This window comes from Ranitomeya variabilis, chromosome 4 (assembly GCF_051348905.1).
Source record: "Ranitomeya variabilis isolate aRanVar5 chromosome 4, aRanVar5.hap1, whole genome shotgun sequence".
Classification (NCBI taxonomy): Eukaryota; Metazoa; Chordata; class Amphibia; order Anura; family Dendrobatidae; genus Ranitomeya; species Ranitomeya variabilis.
Window position 1 is genome coordinate 120329023 of NC_135235.1, and position 22637 is coordinate 120351659.

Genomic DNA, 22637 nt, shown 5'->3' on the forward strand with positions numbered 1-22637 from the left:
TTGTGCTTCTATTGTGGAAATTCTACTCATGTTATATCAGCATGCTCTAAACGAACAAAAAAAGTTGATAAATCCTCTGCTATTGGCACTTTGCAGTCCAAGTTTATTTTGTCTGTAACTCTAATTTGTTCGTTATCTTCTATTGTTGCGGATGCGTATGTGGATTCTGGCGCCGCTTTGAGTCTTATGGATTGGTCCTTTGCCAGGCGCTGTGGGTTTGATCTAGAGCCTCTGGAAGTTCCTATACCTTTAAAGGGTATTGATTCTACACCATTGGCTAGTAATAAACCACAATACTGGACACAAGTGACTATGCGTATGACTCCAGACCATCAAGAGGTGATTCGCTTCCTTGTACTGTATAATCTACATGATGTGTTGGTGCTGGGATTGCCATGGTTGCAAACTCATAACCCAGTCCTTGACTGGAAAACAATGTCTGTACTAAGCTGGGGATGTCAGGGAAATCATGGGGACACACCTTTGGTCTCCATTGCTTCATCTATTCCCTCTGAAATTCCTGAGTTTTTGTCTGATTATCGTGAGGTTTTTGAGGAATCTACTCTTAATTCTCTTCCTCCTCACAGAGATTGCGATTGCGCCATAGATTTGATCCCTGGCAGTAAATTTCCTAAGGGTCGTCTATTCAATCTGTCTGTACCTGAACATGCTGCCATGCGAGAGTATATTAGGGAGTCCTTGGAAAAGGGACATATTCGTCCTTCTTCGTCTCCTCTTGGAGCGGGGTTCTTTTTCGTAGCTAAAAGTGATGGTTCTTTGAGACCTTGTATTGATTATAGACTCTTGAATAAGATCACAGTCAAGTATCAATATCCTTTGCCATTGCTGACAGATTTATTTGCTCGCATTGAGGGGGCGAAGTGGTTCTCTAAGATTGATCTTCGCGGTGCGTATAATTTGGTGCGAATTAAGCAGGGGGATGAGTGGAAAACCGCATTTAATACGCCCGAGGGCCATTTTGAGTATTTGGTGATGCCTTTTGGTCTGTCAAATGCCCCTTCGGTCTTTCAGTCTTTTATGCACAATATTTTCCGTGAATATCTGGATAAATTTATGATTGTGTATTTGGACGATATCTTGATTTTTTTCGGATGACTGGGAATCTCATGTTCAACAAGTTAGGAGGGTTTTTCAGGTTTTGCGGACCAATTCTCTGTTTGTTAAAGGTTCAAAGTGTGTTTTTGGGGTTCAGAAGATTTCTTTTTTGGGGTACATTTTTTCCCCCTCTTCTATTGAGATGGATCCTGTGAAGGTTCGGGCTATTTGTGACTGGACGCAACCGACTTCTCTTAAGGGCCTTCAGAAATTTTTGGGCTTTGCTAACTTTTATCGTCGATTCATAACTGGTTTTTCTAGCGTTGTCAGGCCTTTGACTGATTTGACTAAAAAGGGTGCTGATGTTGCAGATTGGTCTCCTGCTGCTGTGGAGGCCTTTCGGGAGCTTAAGCGCCGTTTTTCTTCGGCTCCGGTGTTGTGCCAGCCTGATGTTTCTCTTCCTTTTCAGGTGGAAGTTGATGCTTCCGAGATCGGAGCGGGGGCGGTTTTGTCGCAGAAAAGTTCAGATTGTTCAGTGATGAGACCTTGTGCGTTCTTTTCTCGAAAATTTTCGCCCGCCGAGCGAAATTATGACGTCGGTAATCGGGAGCTTTTGGCGATGAAGTGGGCATTCGAGGAGTGGCGTCATTGGCTTGAGGGTGCTAAACATCAGGTGGTGGTCTTGACTGATCACAAAAATTTGATTTATCTTGAGTCGGCCAGACGTCTGAATCCTAGACAGGCGTGCTGGTCGTTGTTTTTCTCCCGGTTTAATTTTGTGGTTTCGTATCTGCCAGGTACTAAGAATGTGAAGGCGGATGCCCTTTCTAGGAGTTTTGAACCTGATTCCCCTGGTGATTCTAAACCTACGGGTATACTTAAGGATGGGGTGATATTGTCTGCTGTCTTCCCAGACCTGCGACGTGCTTTACAAGAGTTTCAGGCAGATCGGCCTGATCGTTGTCCGCCTGGTAGATTGTTTGTGCCGGATGAGTGGACCAATAGAGTCATCTCGGAGGTTCATTCTTCTGCGTTGGCAGGTCATCCGGGAATTTTTGGTACCAGAGATTTGGTGGCTAGGTCCTTCTGGTGGCCTTCCCTGTCTCGGGACGTGCGTACCTTTGTGCAGTCTTGCGATGTTTGTGCTCGGGTCAAGCCTTGTTGTTCTCGGGCTAGTGGGTTGTTGTTGCCCTTGCCTGTTCCTAAGAGGCCTTGGACACACATCTCTATGGATTTTATTTCTGATCTCCCTGTTTCTCAGAAGATGTCCGTCATTTGGGTGGTGTGTGACCGCTTTTCTAAGATGGTTCATTTGGTGCCCTTGCCCAAGCTGCCTTCCTCATCTGAGTTGGTGCCCCTGTTTTTTCAGAATGTGGTTCGGCTGCATGGTATTCCGGAGAATATCGTTTCCGACAGGGGATCCCAGTTTGTGTCCAGATTTTGGCGGGCGTTTTGTGCCAGGATGGGCATTGATTTGTCTTTTTCGTTTGCATTTCATCCCCAGACAAATGGCCAGATGGAACGTACTAATCAGACCTTGGAGACTTATTTGAGGTGTTTCGTGTCTGCTGATCAGGATGACTGGGTCTCCTTTTTGCCGTTGGCTGAGTTTGCCCTTAATAATCGGGCCAGTTCTGCCACTTTGGTCTCCCCTTTCTTTTGCAATTCAGGGTTCCATCCTCGTTTTTCATCTGGTCAGGTGGAGTCTTCGGATTGTCCTGGAGTGGATACCATGGTGGATAGGTTGCATCGTATTTGGGGGCAGGTGGTGGACAATTTGGAGTTGTCCCAGGAGAAGACTCAACGTTTTGCTAATCGCCATCGTCGTGTTGGTCCTCGTCTTCGTGTTGGGGACTTGGTGTGGTTGTCCTCCCGTTTTGTCCCTATGAGGGTCTCTTCTCCTAAGTTTAAGCCTCGGTTCATCGGTCCTTATAAGATTTTGGAAATTCTTAACCCTGTGTCTTTTCGTTTGGACCTCCCAGCATCCTTTGCTATCCATAATGTCTTCCATCGGTCATTATTGCGGAGGTATGAGGTACCACTTGTGCCTTCTGTTGAGCCTCCTGCTCCTGTGCTGGTTGAGGGTGAATTGGAGTACGTGGTGGAGAAGATCTTGGACTCCCGTGTTTCCAGACGGAGACTTCAATATCTGGTGAAATGGAAGGGCTACGGTCAAGAGGATAATTCTTGGGTTACAGCTTCTGATGTTCATGCTTCTGATTTGGTCCGTGCCTTTCATAGGGCTCATCCAGATCGCCCTGGTGGTTCTTGTGAGGGTTCGGTGCCCCCTCCTTAAGGGGGGGGTACTGTTGTGATTCGGTTCGTGGGCTCCCCCGGTGGTCTCTTGTGGTACTGGTGTCCTGCAAGCTTTGCCTTCAGTTCACCTGTTCCTATCAGGATGTGGGAGTATCCTATTTAACCTTGCTCCTCAGTCATTCTAATGCTGGCCATCAATGTATCCAGAGTGATTCTGTTGCATGTTCCTGCTCCCAGTTTTCTGCTCAGCTAAGTTGGACACTTTAGTCCTTAAGTCTATTTTTGTATGTTTTGTCCAGTTTGCACTTATATGAATCCCTGCAGCTGGAAGCTCTTGTTGGGCTGAAATTACCACTCCAGTGGCATGAGTTGTCACATGAGTTAAGGTAATTTCAGGATGGTGTTTTGAAGGGTTTTGCAGCTGACCGCGAAGTCCTCTGTTGTATCTTTCTGCTATTTAGTTAGCGGGCCTCTCTGTGCTAAATCTGCTTTCATACTACGTGTGTCTTATCATCTGCTCTCACCGTTATTATATGTGGGGGGCTGCTATCTCCTGTGGGGACATTCTCTGGAGGCAAGCCAGGACTGTGTTTTCTTCTACCAGGGGTAGTTAGTTCTCCGGCTGGCGCGCGGCATCTAGGGACAACGCAGGAATGCCCCCTGGCTACTTCTAGTGTGGTGTGTAGGTTTAGCATCGCGGTCAGCTCTAGTTTCCATCACCCGAGAGCTTGTCCGTTTATTCTATGCTTCTGATGTTTCCTTGCCATTGGAAACCATAAAAGGGGGGTACTGTTGTGAATTTGCTTTTTGGCTCCCTCTAGTGGTTACTAGTGATTTGACTCTGGGTATGTCAGTCATCCCTTGTATGCTCACCTGGGCCGTTAGTTCAGGGGTGTTGCTATATAAGCTCCCTGGACCTTCAGTTCAATGCCTGGCAACGTTGTAATCAGAGCTAATCTGTTGTGCTCTTGTCTACTGATCCTGGTTCCTGCTAGATTAAGCTAAGTCTGCTTTCTTGCTTTTTGCTATTTGTTTTTGTTTGCATTTTTGTCCAGCTTTTACATAATCTGTATCCTAACCTTGCTGGAAGCTCTAGGGAGGCTGGAGTTCTCCCCCCGGGCCGTTAGACGGTTCGGGGGTTCTTGAATTTCCAGTGTGGAATTTTGATAGGGTTTTTGTTGACCATATAAGTTATCTTACTACATTCTGCTATTAGTAAGTGGGCCTCTCTTTGCTAAACCTAGTTCATCTCTGTGTTTGTCATTTCCTCTTACCTCACCGTTATTATTTGTGGGGGGCTTGTATCCAACTTTTGGGGTCTATTATCTGGAGGCAAGAGAGGTCTTTGTTTTCCTCTTCTAGGGGTAGTTAGTCCTCCGGCTGGCGCGAGACATCTAGCGACCAACGTAGGCATGTTCCCCGGCTACTTCTAGTGTTGGCGTTAGGAGTAGATATATGGTCAACCCAGTTACCACTGCCCTATGAGCTGGATTTTTGTACTTCGCAGACTTACTTGTTCCTCTGAGACCCTCGCCATTGGGGTCATAACACAGGGGGGGAATATGAGCCATGCAAACAGGAGGGGGGAATATGAGCCATGCATACAGGAGGGGGGAATATGAGCCATGCATACATGGGGGAGAATATGAGCCATGCAAACAGGAGGGGGGAATATGAGTCATGCATACAGGAGGGGGGAATATGAGGCATGCATACAGGGGGTAATATGAGCCATGCATACAGGAGGGGGGAATATGAGCCATGCATACAGGAGTGGGGATATGAGCCATGCATACAGGGGGGAATATGAGCCATGCAAGCAGAAGGGAGGGGAATATGAGACATGCATACAGGAGGGGGGATATGAGCCATGCAAACAGGAGGGGGGGATGTGAGCCATGCATACAGGTGGGGGAATATTAGCCATGGATACAGGAGGGGGGTGATATGAGCCATGCATACAGGAGGGGGGGAATATGAGCCATGCATACAGGGGGGAATACGAGCAATGCATACAGGAGGGGGGAATATGAGCCATGCATACAGAAGGGGGGAATATGAGCCATGCAAACAGGAGGGGGGGAATATGAGCCATGCATACAGGAGGGGGGGGGAGTATGAGCCATGCAAACAGGAGGGGGGAATACGAGCCATGCATACAGGAGGGGGGAATGTGAGCCATGCATACAGGAGGGGGGAATATGAGCCATGCAAACAGGAGGGGGGGAATATGAGCCATGCATACAGGAGGGGGGAGTATGAGCCATGCATACGGGGGGAATATGAGCCATGCAAATAGGAGGGGGGAATATGAGCCATGCATACAGGAGGGGGGAATATGAGCCATGCATATGGCATGGGATGGAGATGAGCCATGCATACAGGAGGGGGATATGAGCCATACATACAGGATCTGGGGGAGATGAGCCATGCATACAAGATGGGAGGGGGGCATTATACAGTAATGAGCATCATGTGGGGTCATTATACAGTATGGAGCATCATGTGTGGCCATTATACAGTATGGAGCATCATGTGTGGCCAATGGCCATTATACAGTATTGAGCATCATGTGTGGCCATTATTCAGTATGGAGCATCATGTGTGGCCACTATACAGTATAGAGCATCATGTGTGGCCATTATACAGTATTGAGCATCATGTTTGGCCATTATACAGTATAGAGCATCATGTGTGGCCATTATACAGTATGGAGCAAACTTTATACCTCTTTCCCTTCTTCAAAAGTTGGGAGGTATGGTACCACATTTGCCAGATCACGGCAAGTGCTGCAAATCCCATAGGGAATGAATGAGGCCGAACGCAGTGTAGCCATAAGTGATCCGTTACGCTGCAGATGCAGAAAAACTGCCGGATCTACTGCAAAAGGCTACTTTCACATCAACGATTCTTGCCAAAGTCACTGCCGATAGTGTCATATAGACCAAAGGGGTAGGCAGCACTAAAAGTGCCTAGGGCAACAGAAACCCTAAATACGGCCCTGGTTGTGCCCATGGCAGTATGTCAGTGTCCCTACCAGGGAGAGGGATCACACAGGGACGCTAGCATAACATTACACCATAGACTAGGATGTATGATAAAAAAAATACATATAAATATATTAATAATAGGATAAATTGATATTCTGCCGATGTTGTTGCAGAACGGAAGACCTGACAGTGGTTAGAGGATTCATTTTTTGACAGAAAACAGGTTCTTTTGGAGTTATGAAAGGAACTTCACTGAAAAAATAAGCTGATTACTGAAGTCCTTCTTTTTTTGCCTGATGCTTTTCAGAATATCATCCAGAACCAAGCAAAGTAAGCAGCCTTCTTCACTAGAGATCCCACACAGGCAGGGCTTAGAGCCGGCTTCATCCAACCAAGCTCTGAGCCAGTTAGATCACTTGGCACAGTTAGAAAGAACTGCTGTCTTTGCGGTTAAGCATAGCGCATCTGCACATACATTACCTTTTCAGGAAACCCTTGGCCCTCATCCATACAGAGCCAAAGAAATAGTGGTCACCGACGCTTAACTCTTTGAGTCTTCTGCATAAAAAGGATACTTTCTTTTGAAGGCTTTACAAAAACAAATGTTTTCTCTTTGGATTCAATTTTCAATGTAGCTCATGTTTAGTGTTGAGCGATACCGTCCGATACTTGAAAGTATCGGTATCGGAAAGTATCGGCCGATACCGGCAAAGTATCGGATCTAATCCGATACCGACACCCGATACCAATACAAGTCAATGGGACACCAAGTATCGGACGGTATCCTGTATGGTTCCCAGGGTCTGAAGGAGAGGAAACTCTCCTTCAGGCCCTGGGATCCATATCAATGTGTAAAAGAAAGAATTAAAATAAAAAATAGGGATATACTCACCTCTCCGACGCAGCCTCGACTTTACCGCCATAACCGGGAGCCGTTGTACTTAAGAATGCGCGCTTGAAGGGCCTTAGATGACGTCACGGCGCTCTGATTTGTCCGTAGCGGTCGCGTTACCGCTACGCGACCAATCACAAAGCAGTGACATCACCTAAGGTATTTCAAGCGCTTGAAATACCTTAGGTGAAGTCACGGCTTTGTGATTGGTCGCGTAGCGGTCACGCGACCGCTACGGACCAATCAGAGCGCCATGACGTCATCTAAGGCCCTTCAAGCGCGCATTTTTAGGTACAACGGCTCCCGGTTACGGCGGTAAAGTCCAGGCTGCGTCGGAGAGGTGAGTATATCCCTATTTTTTATTTTAATTCTTTCTTTTACACATTGATATTAATCCCGATACCGATTCCCGATACCACAAAAGTATCGGATCTCGGTATCGGAATTCCGATACCCGCAAGTATCGGCCGATACCCGATACTTGCGGTATCGGAATTCTCAACACTACTCATGTTACTTTTAATAGATGTTTTTGTCCTCCCAAGAGTATAAGGGCATCTGGAATTACTACCTGATGAATCAGAATCTTCAGCCCATTCAATTTTTTGTTAATTTTTGGGCTTACAGTGGGGAAAAAAGGATTTAGTCAGCCACCAATTGTGCAAGTTAAAAAGATGAGAGAGGCCTGTAATTGATGTAAGGGGATGCAGGAAGCCTTTAATACGTCCTGATTTTGTCTGTATGTAATGTTATTTACCTAGGCTGCTATGTATGCATGTATATATTGTAGCGTTTCACCCGCTACAGGTCTTGGGGATACTCGCTTGGCAGCAGGATAAACACTTCAGGCACGATATCTCACACATATCAGTCCATATGGTTTATTCAAACTCCGCATAAACCAGACAGGGTACAGTCCATTTCATTACAGCCATGAAACATTGGACAGTTCACGTAGCAGATAGGCTTCTCTGCTGTATATTATAATCCCGTTGTCCGGGGTTACCTCTCAGAAGTTCCACTCCTTACACTGACTTCAGGTCAGTCCCAGGACCTCAACACAGACCGTCCAGGTCTACGGTCTCCAGGTGCTTCCAGGACGACTCCACTCCCAGGAGTCTCCAACACCAACCATCCGTGCTATGTCCAGCACGCAGGCTCTCCAGCCTGGAATGGTCTCTCTGTGCTTCCAGGACATCCCCACTTGGAACCGTCCAACACACAGGCCATTCTGCAGTGTCCTGCCAGGACACACGGAAGTGTGTCCACCCTGACACTCAATCTCTCTTACCATGTGCTACACACACCTCCTTTACATAGGTGTAACCACACCCAGGTACCTGTCACATGGCTAGTCAGGTGAGCGTGACATCACCACAGGTCCTTACACACAAAACCATCTTACGTGTTCAGACACGCCTCTTTGGCTGGGTTTGTAGGTGACTGAACCCACCCATCTCTCCAATCACCTGGAAGCCTTCCCAATGTAAACAAACTCCTCAGCAGTAGATCTGCTTGAGCAAAACATACCCAGGCTTCCATCACAGGGCCACCCACCTCTGCGATACATACCATCCATCATTCACATGACCAGTCGCTATGCTACAATATATATATGGATATAGCTGTACTATAGGGTAAGTATAGCATTAAAGTTAGCCCCCTGGAGGGGGCACGTTGGGACCAAATAATGATAGTACAGTAAATAGTTAACACAGGAGGGGCCAGCTGTGGGTAAGATAGGAGTATTTGCTTGTTTGAGTCCAGAAGGGCCAGGGAGCCCAGACAGCCCAGGAGGACCAGAGAGCCCAGGCAGTCCTGTAGGGCCCTAGAGCCCAGGGCAGTGGGCCCCATAACCTTTGCAAGATAGAAGCCCAGTCATCCAGAGCTTGGGAACTGACAAATTGCAGCCGCACAGGAATGCAGGTGGCTCTATCACGTGGCAGCTTACTACGTGGGCAGATGCCCTTATGTCTGGGGCTAGGCAGTCAGAGGAACTCCGAAGAGTAGTAAAATTCAACAGGGAGGACACTGTAGTACTGGTAAAGACAGTACGATTTGAGAACGTGCTGAAGGACATGAGGAAGAGCACAGGGAAAGTGAAGGATATAAGTTGTGTGGAACCCTATGTCGATGCTGTAATTGGTTTGGACGTGCTGAGGAAAGAAACCAGTAAAGATAATCATTTAAAATTGGAACTGGATTCTGTCTCTATTTGTGTGCAATCTTTGGGAGGGAGCCTGCAACAGACCAGAAGTGACCCTGATGGCTCAGAGCATAGAGAGACAGGTACACTGACAAAGGGACACTGTTTTCATGTGGCGGGAGACCAGGGTGTGATTGAGAAATATATGTCAACCATGACTACAGTCCTGGCTCCCCTCACACTGACATCATAGGTCATAGTCCTAGACCACAACTAGGTAGACCGTAGAATGTAAGTCCGCAAGGACAAGGTCCTCTCCCCTCTGTACCAGTCTGTCATTGCAAATTTGTTTACTGTAAATGATATCTATAACTGTATGTAACCCCTTTCTCATGTACAGCACCATGGAATTAATGGTGCTATATAAATAATAATAATAACTATGAGAGTCAAAATGAGAAAACCACCTTGTCTGATTTGGTAAGATTTATTATGGTGAAAAATAAGTATTTGGTCATAAACAAAAGTTAATCTCAATATTTTGTTATATATCCTTTGTTGGCAATGAGAGAGGTCAAACGTTTTCTCTAAGTCTTCACAAGGTTGGCACACACTGTTGGTGGTATATTGGCCCATTACTCCATGCAGATCTCCTCTAGAGCAGTGATGTTTTGGACCTGTCGCTGGGCAACATGGACTTTCAACTCCCTCCAAAGGTTTTCTATGGGGTTGAGATCTGGAGACTGGCTAGGCTACTCAAGGATCTTCATATGCTACTCCTTCGTTGCCCTGGTGATGTGCTTGGCATCATTATCATGCTGAAAGACCCATCCACGTTTCATCTTCAATGCCCTTGCTGATGGAAGGAGGTTTGCACTCAAAATCTCATAATACATAGCCCCATCCATTCTATTATGTACATGGATCAGTCATCCTGGTCCCTTTTCAGAGAAACAGCCCCAAAGCATGATGTTGCCACCCCCATGCTTCACAGTAGGTATGGTGTTCTTTGAATGCAAATCAGCATTCTGTCTCCTTCAAACACGACGAATTTTGTTTCTACCAAACAGTTCTACTTTGGTTTCATCAGACCTTATGATATTCTTCCAATACTCTTCTGGATAATCCAAATGCTCTCTAGCAAACTTCAGACGGGCCTGGACATGCAGTGGCTTAAGCAGGAGGACACGTGTGTCTGGCACTGCAGGATCTGAGTCCCTGGCGGCGTAGTGTGTTCCTGATGGTAGCCTTTGTTACGGTGGTCCCAGCTCTATACAAGTCATTCACTAGGTCCCCCAGTGTGGTTCTGGGATTTTTGCTCACCATTCTTGTGATCATTTTGACTCCACAGGGTGAGATCTTGCGTGGAGCCCCAGATACATGGAGATTATCAATGGTCTTGTATGTCTTCCATTTTCTTATTATGGCTCCCACAGTTGATTTCATCACACCAAGCTGCTTGCCTATTGCAGATTCAGTCTTCCCAGCCTGGTGCAGGGCTACAATTTTGTTTCTGGTGCCCTTTGACAGCTTTTGGTCTTCACTATAGTTGAGTTTGGAGTGTGACTGTTTGAGGTTGTGGACAGGTGTCTTTTATACTGATAACAAGTTCAAACAGGTGCCATTACTACAGGTAATGAGTGGAGGACAGAGGAGCCTCTTAAAGAAGTTACAGGTCTGTGAGGACCAGAAATCTTGCATGTTTTTAGGTGACCAAATACCTATTTTCCACCATAATTTGCAAATAAAGCTTGCCAAATAAGACAAGGTGATTTTCTGGATTTGTTTGCTCATTTTGACTCTCATAGTTGTGGTCTACCTATGATATCAATTATACAGGCCTCTTTCATCTTTTTAAGTGGGAGAACTTGTACAATTGATGGCTGACTAAATACTTTTATCCCCACTGTATATTCAGAAGATTTAGGTTTTGTAGTGATGGCATAAAATGTGACTTGAAGAGGGGAACTTTGCTTCTTTCTTCAAAGGAAGAATTGATTTACTTCTCTGATCAGTGTACAAATGTTCTTTAAAGTATCAGTGATCCTCATTTATCACTTTTCCATAAACTTAGGACACAATGCCTACTTTTATGAAGAGGTCAGTGATTTCTTCCAAATCCCACATACCTTTTTAGGTTTTGCTCTCTGAGGGACATCTCAGCCTTGTACAAGCAAGCAAGGGGATACAGCAACTTTAAGACTCCCGAATCACCACCTGGCATAACCTGAATGTAAGCACCACCTGACAGTAGCACAATGCTTAGTAGACATTCAGCTAGTAACCACTTGTTTATATCAGACACTATAACAATTATTTTTTTATTAGAATGATATATTTCCTATGCAACTGTGAAAATGCAACTACAGCTCTAGCGGACTTGAGACAATCATACAATACTTGGTTGCCCATTCATTTGAATGGTCATCATGAAATACTAAATTCACCAATAATACTGCTATATCTATGGAAAAAAGAAAAAACAGGAAGACCAGGCTGAAAAAAAAAGTGCAAAAATAAAAAGTGACAGTAGCAGGAAGAATTAATTGCAACGTCATTGTAAGATCCCATTTATTCAGCTTTACTATAAATCACAGACAGTGAAATAATGGTAAACCATACAGATAATGCAGCAATTAAGCAGCATATAGATCAAGAGGGTCAAACAGTCACAATGTAATATGCAAAATACTTTATTTCAACAAATATAGAATTTGACAGACAAAACAAATGATATTAAAAAGGGGTGCCTCAAACCATAAAACACAGAAGGGGAGACCAGCTGCAGTAGTAGGACACCATTGCATAAATACCTATACCCTGTCTTATAATCTAGACAAATTCTGGCTGTTTTACATTGAAGAAGAAATCACCATCTCTGCATGGAGCCAAGACAAAATCCTAGACATCACTATGAAAAAGTGGGGATACACATTTGCATACCCCACAAAAACAAGGTGCTCCTAGGAAAATGTATATATAGAAGTAAATTTGGTATCAGAGAAAAGCCCTGTGCAGAGGTGCTCAAATTTCAAAGGAAAGACAATACTTCAAATTCAGACTGCACTATAATAGTGACAATGCAATACCACTATGCTCCATTTCAAATAGGGGAAAGAAATCCATTATATCCTAGCATAATTTGCAAGCAGGGTAAGCATGCACATTATTGATAATACACATTTGAAGGTAAAGGTAGACTGTGTACATATTACCTGGGTCCGTACTGCTGAAAACGTGGATGTCAAGTGGCACGCTGTCTCCCCTAACCCCGACGTGCGTTTTGCTTGTGTTTCTTCCTGGGTGCATGTCTGGATGGGAAACATCATCAAAATTAAAGCAGCCCGCAGCCAATGGGACCTGTCAAGGGGAGGTCCTACCAAATCCCGCCCATTCGCGTCATACGTATCCTTGCAGCTCGCTCAGAAAGACAATACAAGGGGAGGGTTTACAAGATCCGCCCATCAGCCCCTGACAAGTGCAGGTACGCCCACATGAGCACAACCAGATTGTGGGGAAAATCCAATATATCCCAGGAATGTATTTGTGAGACAGTGGACAATTAGACCAGATAAAGCAGTCTAAATAACACTGCCATCTGAAGCTGATATCCTCAGATCTATTGGTCTTATCATTTACACCTGATTATACAATATCTGGATATTTTTTAATTAACATTGATCACTAAACATTCACGGATACGTGTGACGCGTAAAAGGTCTGAGTCACATTATTGCCAGGGACAATGGGCAACTACCTTGTTCCTCAAGCTAGGGGAACTCTAGGACATCGCTCTCCCCCAGATTACTCCTGATGGTGGAGACACCGGGGTCTCTTACCTTGCTATGCTCCTATAATAACACTTATCTGCTCCCTCCCCCACCCAGGGAGGTATGGGATGGAAATGTATAGGATAACACAAACCAGACAGAGGTGAACAGAGAGGGATAAAAGAATACTACAATCATATACAGTGCCTACAAGTAGTATTCAACCCCCTGCAGATTTAGCAGGTTTAATAAGATGCAAATAAGTTAGAGCCTTCAAACTTCAAACAAGAGCAGGATTTATTAACAGATGCATAAATCTTACAAACCAAAAAGTTTTGTTGCTCAGTTAAATTTTTATAAATTTTAAACATAAACGTGTGGGTCAATTATTATTCAACCCCTAGGTTTAATATTTTGTGGAATAACCTTTGTTTGCAATTACAGCTAATAATCGTCTTTTATAAGACCTGATCAGGCCGGCACAGGTCTCTGGAGTTATCTTGGCCTACGCCTCCATGCAGATCTTCTCCAAGTTATCTAGGTTCTTTGGGTGTCTCACGTGTACTTTAATCTTGAGCTCCTTCCACAAGTTTTCAATTGGGTTAAGGTCAGGAGACTGACTAGGCCACTGCAACACCTTGATTTTTTGCCTCTTGAACCAGGCCTTGGTTTTCTTGGCTGTGTGCTTTGGGTCGTTGTCTTGTTGGAAGATGAAATGACAACCCATCTTAAGATCCTTGATGGAGGAGCGGAGGTTCTTGGCCAAAATCTCCAGGTAGGCCGTACTATCCATCTTCCCATGGATGCGGACCAGATGGCCAGGCCCCTTGGCTGAGAAACAGCCCCACAGCATGATGCTGCCACCACCATGCTTGACTGTAGGGATGGTATTCTTGGTGTCGTATGCAGTGCCATCCAGTCTCCAAACGTCACGTGTGTGGTTGGCACCAAAGATCTCGATCTTGGTCTCATCAGACCAGAGAACCTTGAACCAGTCAGTCTCAGAGTCCTCCAAGTGATCATGAGCAAGCTGTAGACGAGCCTTGACATGACGCTTTGAAAGTAAAGGTACCTTACGGGCTCGTCTGGAACGGAGACCATTGCGGTGGAGTACGTTACTTATGGTATTGACTGAAACCAATGTCCCCACTGCCATGAGATCTTCCTGGAGCTCCTTCCTTGTTGTCCTTGGGTTAGCCTTGACTCTTCGGACAAGCCTGGCCTCGGCACGGGAGGAAACTTTCAAAGGCTGTCCAGGCCGTGGAAGGCTAACAGTAGTTCCATAAGCCTGTCACTTCCGGATGATGCTCCCAACAGTGGAGACAGGTAGGCCCAACTCCTTGGAAAGAGTTTTGTACCCCTTGCCAGCCTTGTGACCCTCCACGATCTTGTCTCTGATGGCCTTGGAATGCTCCTTTGTCTTTCCCATGTTGACCATGTATGAGTGCTGTTCACAAGTTTGGGGAGGGTCTTAAATAGTCAGAAAAGGCTGGAAAAAGAGATAATTAATCCAAACATGTGAAGCTCATTGTTCTTTGTGCCTGAACTACTTCTTAATACTTTAGGGGAACCAAACAGAATTCTGGTGGGTTGAGGGGTTGAATAATAAATGACCCTCTGAAAAGACTTTTCACAATTTAAAAAAAAAATAAACAAAGAAATAACATTCTTTTTTGCTGCAGTGCATTTCACACTTCCAGGCTGATCTACAGTCCAAATGTCACAATGCCAAGTTAATTCCAAATGTGTAAACCTGCTAAATCTGCAGGGGGTTGAATACTACTTGTAGGCACTGTAAATATACTCAAAAACAACCAAGTGGGAAACAGGGGCGGTGTAGGTGGGTAAAACCAAATGGGAGAGGATAAGGAGAAACACGCATAAACCAATTCTACACAGAAATCTCTGGAAAATCACTCCAACCACCTGCTGCTAACACTGAACTTCTCCTTCAACTCCAAACCAAGAACTGGAAAACTAGAACTAGCAAAGAAGAAAGCCAGGAGATGGGTTCATAAACCTGCAGGGAGTAACAAACTCAGAACAGCTGATACAAAGACCAAGAACTCCAAGAGTCCAGCTAGAGTGAAAATATCTTATCCTGTGGAGTTCAACAAATTTGGTTTTCAAGTCCTCAGACAGTTCTCTTCTCTTTTTGTTCTCCTTATTTAATGTGGCACACAGACACACAATGCAAAGATTGAGTCATCTTCTTCCCTTTATCTGGTTTCAGGTGTTTTTCATATTCCCCACATCTGTTACTCGCCACAGGTGAATTTGAATGAGCATTACATGCTTGAAACAAAGTTGTTTACTCACAATTTTGTCCAGCCCATTTTGGGGGTTTTGTGCGAAATTATGTCCAATTTGCCTTTTTTCTCTTTTTTTTTGTGTTGTTGCAATAAAAATGAAATCAACATGTGTATAACAAAACACATATAAATGCTTTCATTTTCTGAGAGAAATACTTCATTTTCTGGAACAATTTCAAGGGTGCCAACACTTTCAGCCATGACTGTAAGTCAGGCACTCACTACGGTGATTTATCTTTGCAGATATTTGTAATTGTCAATATTTTATTCTGATCTTACAGGTCTGTCACTACAGTATATATAGCCTAGTTCTTGCCTGGGATTTTGGTCCTTTAGAGCTTCTGTATCCACTCTGGTGCTATTTCTCTGGTACTACTCCTAGTGTGCTTTTCGGAGGGATGAACTGGAAAAGGGGAATTAGACCTACCAGTAATTTGACTTCCAGGTGGTCCTTCGGGACAGCACCCTCATTCCCCTCCCTTATGTTTATCTCTAGTCTTGCACAATATCAATTTTCCTTCAGTTCATTCATCAAGTCACCATGGCTCCAAAATTTATTTATTATGCTTTACTTATATAGCGCTATCATATTCCGAAGCACTTTACACATATTATCATCACTGTCACCATTGGGGCTCACAATCTAGATTTCCTATCGGTATGTCTTTGGAATGTGTGAAGAAACCGGAGTACCTGGAGGAAACCCATGCAAATGTAGAATTCGCAGGAACGTGGGATGTCGTCATGTACAGGAGGCAGATCAAGAGTTAAAAGTTTTATTTAACAATAAGCGCACTCCACGCAGGGAGTATTTGGTTGCAGGGTAGCCATAGGGAATGGGACGGAACTGGGAGAGTGGCAGGTTAGGACAGGAACGAACGATAGTTCAGTAATTAAAGAGGTGAAACTTATCAGACTGTAATCTTCTTGTGTGCGGTGTCTCAGGGTTCCAACGGTGGCACCGACAACAGCGGCGCCTGACGTCTAGACGTAGTATTTGAGGACAGAGTAAGTTTCCCATGCCCAAGTGTGTCTGGCACAGTACTGAGTCCAATGTGGCTCCTAAACTGTCTTAACTGACGTAATAAGGTCACAAGGGTCAGAACAACTATTGTGTGTCCATGTCAGGGTGCAAGTGTCAATCCTGTGTGTGATCTCTTGAGCAGCGTGTGTGCGGTACTCATGGCCATATAGTGTATGGTACCTGGTTCTCTCTGGCGGTCGCTGAACACACACCACACGTTCCACTCTCCCTGGTCCCCGCTGTTGGTGGCGACGCTAATCTCTTTGGCTCAGCTCTGCTCTGTGTGCACGACTCTACAAGGCTCTGCTCTGCATGGCTCTGCTTTGTACAGCTCTGCTCTGCACAGCTCTGCTTGGTACTACTGCTAGGCACACTGCTTCCCTCAGCACAGCAGTCTCTGCCCTTCTAATTGACTGCAGCCCACCCTGTCACAGCACCGGTACTCTGTGTTGGGATGGGGAGTGGAGCATACCGCTCACCTGACTGCACGCTGCTCTGCCCTGGCACCAGAATGCCTTCCTTCGCGCGCCTTCTCTTTCTCCTCTTCCATCCTCCCTCTGACAGCAGGAAGCCCCTCCTCTCTAGAGCTTCTCCCAGGCAACAGGGGAGGTCCGCCACACTCAGGCTTTCCCCCAGGATCAGTGGATGCAGCCTCTTTAGTTTCGGACCCAGCATGCAGGTACCCATGATCTCGACCTCCTTATACAAACACGGGGAGAACATACAAACTCTTTGCCAATGTTGTCCTTGGTGGGATTTATACACAGGAACCCAGTGCTAGCCACTGAGCAACCATGCTGCGAGATTGAGCTGAGGGCCGTTATAGTGTTTATCTTGCATATGAGTTTGTGGTGGCTCACTAAGACCATTTGTATCCATCATTCTGTGGTACTTTGAAAAACACTGTAGGGTGTTGGTGTCTGCTTTTTTTCAAGTCCTTCACAACTCACTTAAGCATTTGGTACTAAAGTCAACTTAGACAACTTCTCAAATGCTCAATTCACCCGAGTGAAATAGAAAAAGAAGCTTATACTATACTCACCTCCTGCACTTGCGCCATTCCAACCATCTCTGCTCTGCGACTCTCAGCACTCGCTTGACAGTGTCATGTCACATAAGTGCTGCAGACAATCCACGGATGTCAACTCTCAAGAAATAGTACATGCTACAGCAAGTCAATGGTCAATGATTGGCAGTAATGCTCAGGTGATATAACCTGAGATTGTAGGAATTGTGCTGGTGCAGGAGGCGAGTATAAGCTTTTCGTTATTTACTTGGGGAACTCGGGTATTTGACATGTGGTTGTTCAAGTAGTGGACAACCCCTTTAAAGCTATGTTGTGTATAGCATGCACCATCTATAGTGGGCAGAGTAGATGCCATTAAGTTGTGATCTGGACATCATTCATTTCCCCGACTAAGTAGAAAATTCTCTGCTTTCTTCATGTATTCTTATTAACCTTTGTTCTGCAGCACAATGCATATATACTGTGAAAATAATCTCATAATAACATCTACTTTTAGCTTATGATAAAAAATTATTTACAAAAACCGATACCTTCAGCGGGGATTATAGAAAATAAATATGGATTAATCAATAATTCACAGTTAAAATCCCCATGGCACCTTTTCCTTTTCTTTTACACTGGTAAATAAACATTCCTCCACTGAGCCTCTGCTCATAAAAGAATGCTAAATCTACAGCAATAAAGCCACAGTTCTTATAACAAGGTTTGGCTCCGGTAACAATGTGAGCAATAAAATCAACCACTGGGAAATATGTATGATTCGGTCCTCTTCCTCCTTGTGGCCACGAACACTTGAGTTATGTTTAAAATTATCTATTTTCAATTATAGCAGATGTTGCAAGTAGTTTATGGACCAGCAGTCAACACACCCAAACCTCAAGAACTCAAAACCACTATACACATGTGAATTGTCAGCCTATTCCATTACCCGGAAATCAAATCAGATATTTGCAATCAATATATTACAATTTTACCACTTTTGTCACTATTGTCTTATATTCTAAAGTTATAACTGACCCATAAAAAGAAACACCTAAAAGAACATTTTTTGCCATGCTCTCTCTCTCTGACATTATCTAACAAAATATAGACACTGCTAAAGTCAAAGAGAATCTGCAAATCAGATCAACCAACCTCTTTCCTCCAATCACATATATGGGCACATTTTTATCAGAGTTATAAATTATTATGCCGGAGGTGGCAGGTACCAGGAGTGGACCCACTGGACCGTGATACCGAACCTCCCCCGAGCGAGTGCACCAGATTGGACCAACTCCTATACAGGGGTTTGGGAGCAAGCTCAGAGGCCTCGAGTACCACGGATGCCAGGACCAAGTAAATATTCATTACCTTACCTGTGAATTGAGAAAGATCAATTTCATTAGGCGAAAGCAGTAGATTTCTTTGATAAGATATATTAAAATGTTTCTCGTTTTCATGTGCATTATTCAATGATGAAAAAGAATTAAAACAATTTAAAAAATGGTTCCCGTATATACTCGAGTGTAAGCCGAGTTTTTCAGCACATTTTTGGTGCTGAAAACGCCCCACCTCAGCTTATACACAAGTCATTGTCCCAAAAGAAGGCAGGAGAGGGGGAGCGGCGGGTCACAGGATGCAGGAGCCAGCTGCTGCAGCTAAAGCCTGTGCCTGCTGCTAAAGAGAAATGAATATTCACTGCATTGGCAATGAATATTCATTTCTCTTATGGCACGCACAGTTACAGCTGCAGCCGCTGGCTTCCAGCAGCTGCCGGGCGATCACGGGTGCGCTCTACTTAAGAGTTCTGAATACTCACCTCTCTCCACTCCCATAGGTATGGAGTGGAGTGAATATTCATTACCTTAATGATCAGGGGACACATGATTAACCATCCGCAGGAGCTGCTGGCGAGGGCGCAGCGAGGGCGAGGGGAAAAAGATGCTACGAGGGCGCACAGGGAAGGTAAGTAGAATGTTTTTGTTTTTTTTAATGCTTTTCTCATGGGGGCCATGCATACAAAGATAGGGATGAGGAACCATGCATACATGGAAAGGGATTAGCAGCCATGCATACAAGGACAGGGATGAGCAGCCATGCGTACAAGGACAGGGAGAAGGAGCCATGCATACCAGGATGGGGATGAGGAGCCATGTATACCAGGATAGGGATGAGGGGACAATGCATACCCAGCTTCTACTCGAGTCTATATGTTTTTCCCAGTTTTTTGGTGCCTTGGCTTATACACGAGTATATACGGTACATTTTAAAGATTGCAGGCTTAGCTATAGTGTCTTGAAAAAAATAATCATACCCCGTTATCTTTTCCACATTTTTTCACATTACACCGACAAACTTAAATGTGAAGTGCAAAGGCAAAAATACATGGTTTTCAGGCCATTTGTATTCAGTCCTCCTGTAGTCTGATACCCCTAAGTAAAATCCTGAATGACCAATTGCTTCTAGAATGCACATAATTAGTAAGTGGAGTTCACTTGTGTGTAGCTTTTTCTCAGTATAACTAAAATTCTGTGAAGGTCTCAGAGGTTTATTTGATAACATTAGGGATTGAGCAGCATCATAAAAACCAAGGAACACAACAGACTGGTTAGGGATAAAGTTGTAGAGAAGAGTAAAGCAGAGCTAGGTTATTAAAAAATAGCCCAAGCTCTGAACATCTCACAAAGCATTTTTTAATGCATCATTAAAAAATGGAAGGAGTATGACATAACTGCAAACTTATCAAGACATTGTTGTCCACTTAAACTGACATCCCAGTTGAAGAGAGCACTAACGAGGGAAGCAACCAAGAAGCCAATGGTCACTCTGGAGGAGCTGCAGAGATCTACAGCTTAGGTGAGAGAATCTGTCCACAGGGCAACTATTAGTTGTATACTCCACAAATCTGTCCTCTATGGAAGAAGGGAAACAACAAAGCCATTTTTAAAGAAATCCATAGTTCCATTTGCAGTTTGCAAAAAGCCATGTAGGGGACACAGCTACAATATGGAAGAACATGTTCTAGTTATATGAGACCAAAGTAAAACTTTTTGGGCTAAATGCAAAATGCTATGTGTGGTGGAAAAATAACACTGCACATAACCCTGAAAACACCATCCCCACTGTCTAACATGGTGATGGCAGCATCATGCTGTGGAGATGAATTCCTTCAGCAGAGTCAGGGAAGCTGGTCAGAATTGATGGGTATATGGATGGAGCTAAATACAGGGCAATCCTGAAGGGAAACCAGTTAGAGGCTTGAGACTGGGGCCTTGATTCACCTTCCAACAGGACAACAACCCTAAACTTACTGTCAGAGCAACAATGGAATGTTTAGATCAAAGTATATTTATGTGTTTATAAGTCCTAGTTAAAGTCCAGACCTCAATCTCATTGAGCATCTGTGACTAGACTTGAAAATTGCTGTTCACAGATGCCTCCATCCAATCTCACTGAGCCAAAGCTAGTGTGTGTAAGGTGTACAGGGCGGAAGTCATGGGGCTGCAGTGTTTCCACACCCTGGCACCCTACAAGTAAATAGTGTCCCTTTTCCCTTGCGCTGTGGGTGTACTGTATAACACCAGAGACCTCCGCTGCCTTCACGATTCCGCATACAGGAACAGCTTCACAGTCAACAGAAGACACTTTATCCTTTTCAAACAGTTTAAATTTGCTGAGCAGTCAAAGTTCAATTGTTCTTTCAGCACAATACGTTGTTGTGGTTATGGTACTTTCAGCCTGAGCTATCCCTTTCCTCTTGCTGGCATCTCTGGCCCCTGGAATATTCCACCCAGTTCCACAGCTCTTAAGAATCCCGTTCGTACTTCCTTACGTGGTTTCCCACCTGGCTTGCCCTCTTGAGAAGAGAATAAGACAGGCTCCTCCATGCCTAATTTGGGTTGTAGGTCGGAACGTCCCTGGAAGGTTCACCGAAGTTTGACGCCACCGTTCTCATGATGCCCACTCCATTCATAATCTATCATGCTCTCCAACCATCTGGCCTTAAACTTTCTGCTCTCTACACTTTTATCTAATCTTCTCATCTGATCTAAAGCAGAAAGTGTTCTCCTTTTTAACTACCTCTTCCCCCTCCCATCTTGGGGCCATTGCCAAACACTTTATCCGTTCCTATACTATACCTATCTACTTCCTGAATCTATTGTGCACACCTCTACTTTGTTCTTATATCTAAAGCAAAACCCCTATTCTATGTCCTATACTTAATCCTTATTCTTTCACTATCTAAAACAGTACATTATATCTTCATCAAAACACATTTATGTCATCCACATCCACTAAACACTTATAAAACTACTAGATGGTAGCCCGATTCTAACGCATCTGGTATTCTAGAATATGTATGTAGTTTATTTATGAAGATTTTGGAATAATGCAATTTATACACAGGATTTGGCCAGCTGCAACCAATTAGTGAAGCGTGGTTCAAATCCCGCGCCAATTCGCGTCCGGACTGCACCTGTTGTTGATTGTTCACGGCCGGCCACATAGTATATAGCACAGCCACGTAGTATATAACAGCCCACATAGTAAATAGCACAGACACGTAGTATATTGCACAGCCATGTAGTATACAGCACAGCCACGTAGTATATAGCACAGCCCATGGAGTATATAGCACAGCCATGTAGTATATAACACAGCCCATGGAGTATATAGTACAGCCACGTAGTATATAGAACAGCCCACAGAGTGTATAACAGCCCACATAGCATATAACACAGCCACTTAGTTTATAACAGCCCACGTAGCATATAACACAGCTCACGTAGTATATAACAGCCCACGCATGCAGTATATCACACAGGGCACGTAGTGTATAACACAGCCCACACAGTGTATAACACAGGCCATGTAGTATATAACAGCCCATGTAGTATATAGCACAGCCCACATAGTATATAGCACAGCCACGTAGTACATTGCACAGCCCACGTAGTACATTGCACAGCCCATGTAGTACACTGCGCAGCCCACGTAGTATATTGCACAGAACATGTAGTACATTGCAGAGCCCACATAGTATATTGCACAGCCCACGTAGTATATTGCACAGCCCACATAGTATATTGCACAGTCCACGTAGTACATTGCACAGCCCACATAGTATATTGCACAGCCCACGTAGTGCATTGCACAGCCCACGTAGTATATTGCACAGCCCACG

The 22637-nt window shown here is 44.5% G+C and overlaps 1 long non-coding RNA gene across 1 annotated transcript in view; it reads right to left on the reverse strand.

The window, feature by feature from the left end:
• The window catches only part of LOC143770018 (uncharacterized), a 406933-nt gene that overhangs the window by 325761 nt on the left and 58535 nt on the right, over positions 1-22637 (reverse strand). The window contains exon 2 of the long non-coding RNA XR_013214520.1: positions 12556-12651. This is a non-coding gene — a long non-coding RNA (uncharacterized LOC143770018). The remainder of the gene's footprint in view (positions 1-12555; positions 12652-22637) is intronic.